A 6,000-nucleotide genomic window follows, 5' to 3' on the forward strand; every position below is an offset into this window, starting at 1 on the left:
TCAGGGAATCAGTTTGTCACCCTCAAGGCTGATTACTTGGGTGAAACAGGATCTGTCTATTTCATACAGTTACTCAATACATGTTTGTCGAATGAAGAATTATTGATCCCTAGAAAGCTATTAGAGATCTCAAGGACTGAGGTACTTATGACTCCCACCCCTAAATTAGACCAAAAAAGAGAGAGGAAAAAAAGAAGTAAAAAAGACAAGGAAAAGAAAATAAGTTCTCAGTAAACTAACCTTGCCCTCAGTCCAGAGTAATCATCTACAGTGGTGGCCAAGGTGGCAGTGGCAGAAGTTAGGAGTGGATGGTTAATTAACTTGCACATCCCATCTATAGAATTCTCTGCCCAGTTCTGCCTGGCTGCAGTCCTTTTCGTTTTGTTCACTTTGGAGGAAAGTTTCTCTCCCCGCAAATTCCCTCACTTCATCTGGTATCCAGTTCATTTTCCACTTGCAAATGTGATGAGACTATCACTCTATGACAACACTTGTGTATTCTCCCAAATTGAGCTCTGTGAAGTCCCTCTTTGTTCTCCAGAGAACTCATGCATATCTGCCATTATGTTACTTCTGACACAGAGAAGAAAGGGAGGACTCCGTTGAGAGCAATTGACAAGGCAAAAACAACATGTTCCCGAGTCAGACAAGTTAATTCTACAGCCTGTTCATAAGGAGTTCTTTGGAAGATGGCATAAATCTAAACACCACCTCTAATTCTATCTCTAAAGGGGCTACAAATAGATAAATAAATATTTCAAAACTATGTGCAGCAGTTAATGAAATGACCAGGGACTACCAGTGTGCTCAGCAAGAATCATGGGGAACCAGAAGGGACCGATGAAAGCAGAAGAACAAGAAACAGAAGCAATAACTAAGTTACATTAAGAGATACAACCATGGGCCAGGTGCGGTGGCTCACACCTGTAATCCCAGCACTTTGGGAGGCCAAGGAGGGTGGATCACCTGAGGTTGGTAGTTCGAGACCAGCCTGACCAACATAGAGAAACCCTGTCTCTACTAAACATACAAAATTAGCCAGGTGTAGTGGCATATGCCCGTAATCCCAGCTACTCAGGAAGGCTGAGGCAGGAGAATCATTTGAACCCAGGAGGCAGAGGTTGCGGTGAGCCGAGATTGAGCCATTGCACTACAGCCTGGGCAACAAGAGTGAAACTCCATCTCAAAAAAAAAAAAAAAAAAAAGAGAGATACAACCATGATTGAGAATCTACTGTGTGCCAAGTGATTTCAAGTACATTATCTCACTTAATCCATAAGTTGTGAGTTATATTACCAATCCCAGTTGGCAAAGGAGGAAACTGAAGGTCAGAGAAGTTAAGTAACTTGTCCAAGGTCACACAGCTAGTGCCTGAGCTAGAATTTTGACTCTAGGTACTTGATGCTGAGTCATGAATTCAGTTTCAGTCTTTATCTGTGCATTTATACAGATCCCGGAATGAAAACGGATGGTGAGAACCAGGGAAGGAGTTAGGAGAGGGACAATGGCTATTAATGGTTTTAAGATGAACATCAAGGGGAAAGGTAAATGGATGGGAATTACTTGTCCTAGGAAAGGGAGTGTCTTATGATTTGTGGTCATCTCTTTACTGTAGGGACATAGATGGAAGTTAGACAAGCAGAAGTTCCCGGTAGCAAGGGAGAGTCCTATGAATTTCTTAGTGGGGCTTGGATCCTAGAAGACATTCTCCAGTCTGGAATTATTTAGGGAGGTTTCCAGAAACTTAGAGGCAGAGGTGGTATCAGTTTCTCCATCCTGGATCACTCAGAGCTTCTCCATTGTAATCAGTTAAATACATTGGCTTTTCCCTTACGAAACAGAGTTTGAAAACCAGTGTAGCACCACATAGCCTTGAATCAAGCGTGTCATCAAATTTCTGTCATTTATTCACCTATTCATTCACTCAGTTGGTATTTTTTGAATTCCATTTAAGTACTCAGTTCTGTTCTTAACCCTATAAGTCATGAAAGAAAGAAGCCGCTTACTCTATCTTGAAAAGCTTATCGTCTTAGAGGAAAGACTAGAAACACCCGTTACAGAACAACCTAGAACAGTAATGATCAAATGCCCAAAAGAATGATACAGGCAACATAAATACTATTTTGTGTTTATTTAAAAAGTAAATGAAATGGCTAAAATTACACATTTTATGTTATATATGTTTTTCATACACACACACACACACACACACACAAAGTCAATGGAACCATTAAGCCTTGCATTGGAACCAAGACAGCAATTTTTCATAGAGATCAAGCTGGCACCATCAGTCATCCTAAAACCATCATAGACAAAAGACAATTTTAATTTGGAGTCCCACCACACATCATATCCAGCATATTAAAATGCAGTTTTACTCACATTACACGTGTGTGTTTTGTGTATGAAACATTTTTCACAAAACTTTTTTTATGCTTTTAAACTTTTGCCTTTAAAATTATCTGGCTAAGAATAACTCACATCATAATTGACAATTAATATGTCAATTATGTCTGGCAATATGGTGTCTACTCAGGAATTCTGGAAAGGGGCAAATCTATTTTATGAATTATTTTCAAATATAATATTTTATGTACAGTAAATTTAACAATGACAAATAAGAAATATGACATAGATATTAATCTAGCAAATATTTATTTTGATTTTTGTGGGTTTTTTTCTTTCGCTCTTTCTTTTTTTTTTTTTTTTTTTTTGAGACAGGGTCTCATTCTGTCACCCAGGCTGGAGTGCAGTGGCACAATCAAAGCTCACTGCAGACTCAACTTCCTAGGCTCAAGGGATCCTCAGCCTCAGCCTCCCAAGTAGCTGGGACAAAAGGTGGGTGCCCCCATGCTCAGCTAATTTTTAAAAATTTTTTTCATAGAGATGGGGTTTCACTATATTGCCCAGGCTGGTCTTGAACTCCTGGGCTCAAATAATCCTCCCACCTCAGCTTCCGAAAGTGCTGGCATTACAGGCATGAGCCCACCACACGTGGCTTTGGCGTTCTTTTAGAGTCAAGAGCCAATAAGTATGTTTTGCATCTGATTGTTGAAAAGAAAACATGTAGACGCATCCAGATGCACATGGATAAAAATGACCTGGATTTGATATAGAGAATAAAAATAAGAGGAATGCTCTCATATACTCATATACACACACACACACACACACACACAGAGAGAGAGACACACACACATATAATACATATGCAATATGAAATGAAAGCTTCCTCTACTCATTTTTTATGCCTCCACTGAGAATCACACAAAAAGTTAGAAGCACAAAAAGTATGATGGGTACTGATTTGCTCCACCTCATGTTCTTGGAACTAAGTTTAGGTGTAGCATCAGGGGGATGGATTTAGTGGCCACTGAGGAGATTGGGTGGTGCCCATATGAGTAAGGATACTAATAAAAATGGACACACTGTACATTGCTTGGTCATTACCAATGAGCCTCTAGTTTCCAACAAGGAGATTGGGCTCTCTTCTCCCCACACTTGTCCATCAACCCTCCAACAGTTTTGATCCCCACTGTAATCAAACTAGTATCTTCTAAACACAAAATCTTCACTGTACCTCAGTAGCACTTGGCATCTGAAATCTTTTCTATTTAGAATATCCCACCTTTCTATCTTGGAATTTTGTCCAAGCTAAATGCCTCCTACTAATCTCTGCGTACCTGCAGGAAGACAATGTGGCTACCACATTGGCTACCAGGGCTGTAGGGAGGATTGTCTCAAAATCCTCTCTATTTATCACAGAAAGGGAGGTGGGGAGAGGAAGAAAGTAGGCTATGCCCTGAGACTCAAGGCTACTGGATGGCCAATCTGTGCTAGGTTTGCTGGTCGGCAAGTAGGATGATATGAGCTGATATAGGAGAGAAATATAGGGTACAGTTTCTACCCTGAAGGGCTGTATTTTAGTTGGGGAGATACATGCAATGATTGGACACCACCACCAAGGATAAAGAAGTCCTGGATTGTGGTGAAAGCCACAGCAGTTCAGAGAGGAGAAGGAAAAAGACTCTGTGGAAATGATGGGAATTGAACCAGGCCGGGGTTTTCCCCCCTCAGGCACACTGGAGGCTGTTTGCCTACCCTGTTGAATCTCTTGGCTTTTCCAAGTTTCTGTCTTGTTACAGACTCTTTCCTCTCTTCCTCCTCCTAGAAATATTGGCAAGCTTCTTTAGTCATTTGTGTTTCTTTACATTATAGGCCAGAGGTATATCTTCTCTGATAGATAATGGCCCTCAGTTAAGACTAGCGAAAGCTATTTTGCTTGCTGTATTAGCGCCCTATTTTAGAATAATCCTATTCCCTTGATTCTTTAGTATTTACAATTTTTCTAAGTACCGATTATATTTTCTAAGTCAAAGTGGGGTAAAATTAGTGCATTGTATCCTGTTGTTGCTGCTTTCTGGAGTAGTCAGTCTTACATATTCGAACAATACCACCCTGGTGTAATTTTAAAAAGTAAGAGCTTGATTCTTTAAAAAACACTTAGCCAGGCAGTGTGAGCTCTCTCTGCGGATCCTCACATTAGGAGTGTTTTACATACATCACACAAAAGGAAAATGCGTTCTGAGGGGATCGGGGCTCCTCCGAGCTGAGAGCTGGACCTGATGAATTGTGACAAATGGGCCTGTTTCTGCCAGCTGCACGTTCTCAGCCAGGTGACGTCTGAGGCTGCCTGCCAGTAATGGTTTGTGGTTTGGGGAGCAAGAAGGAGGCCCTGGACATACTCACCGGTGGGGAACAGGAAAAAGTCAGGCCCAATCAGAAATAGTAACTCTCCTCAGTGTTCCCCAGCTAAGTAAGACTATGCATTTACCATGCAGTCCCCATCCTAAAACTCACGAAATGAAGAATTAGTGATACACTAGTGGAGTAGTGGCTCGAGGGGTTCTGATAGTTCAGTAGAGGGAGAGGTGACTGTGAGCTGGAATAGTCCGAGTAGGCTTCCTTGAGGAGTGGGACTTCAGCAGGGTCTGAAAAGATAACCAGAATTTAAACAGGCAGAGCAGAGGGCACAACTTCTTGGCTGCCAGCTGCTTGCTTGTTGTGCCAGACTAATCACTTTGCTGAATTTTTGCCCATGGGTCATAGACTCTGTCCAACTTGCCCATAAAATACACAGCAAAGCATAGAGGATAATATAACAAATGCTCTGTCATTCATTGCAATGATGGTACATGTCATCCCAAACAGTAAAATATTTTGTATTTTTTCTATATTAGATCTTTTTTAATAAGATGAATTTTTTACAGATAACATTTATTCTCCTGTGTCCCTCTCCAGTTTCGTCCTCCCCATAGGCAACTACTATAATGAATTTGGTTTGTATCCAGTTAATGTTTTTATAATTTGTGTGTGTGCATGTGTGTGTGTGTTTTATTGACCTATGCCAAAATAATTTCCCTTTTTTTATTAGGAAGTGGGTGCTGCAAGTAGCAGACTCTAAAACGTGGAAATGGCTGAATGGAGGTGGAGGAGGCTGGGAAGCTGGGGACCCTTGATTCCTAACAAGTGTCCTTCCTTGTTCCTTGGGATTTAGGCCACATACGTATAGGGGCTGTAGTATTAGGAACAAATTCAGAATCCTGGTATGTGTGTTGCTACTGCTTACTGCTTTTGGTAAAGTCCTCCAGGATATAGGTGGCCACAGGCATCCCTATAGCAGAGAAAAGAGGAAGACTCAGCAAGTGTCAGAAAGCTCCCAGTCCTCTCCTGACACACTGGGTCTTGGCACTCAGGACTGTTTAGAATCGCCTTAAGACAATTAAGACAGAGGCCAATAGATTGAAGGACAGGGGTTGGACATGGCTAGGAAAAGGTATTATCAGGACCAAAGATTGTATCCAGACAAGATTTTGGCTTAAGATTATTGGCCCATATAACTCCCTGAAGCAAAAACATGAGAAACCTGCTAAAAGAACTGTATTGCCAAAGAAATGCCAAGACTACTCACAGCACCCCATGACAGTTCAGCCTCTAAGG

The sequence above is a fragment of the Symphalangus syndactylus genome, chromosome 14, assembly GCF_028878055.3.
Source record: "Symphalangus syndactylus isolate Jambi chromosome 14, NHGRI_mSymSyn1-v2.1_pri, whole genome shotgun sequence".
In the NCBI taxonomy this organism is placed as follows: domain Eukaryota; kingdom Metazoa; phylum Chordata; class Mammalia; order Primates; family Hylobatidae; genus Symphalangus; species Symphalangus syndactylus.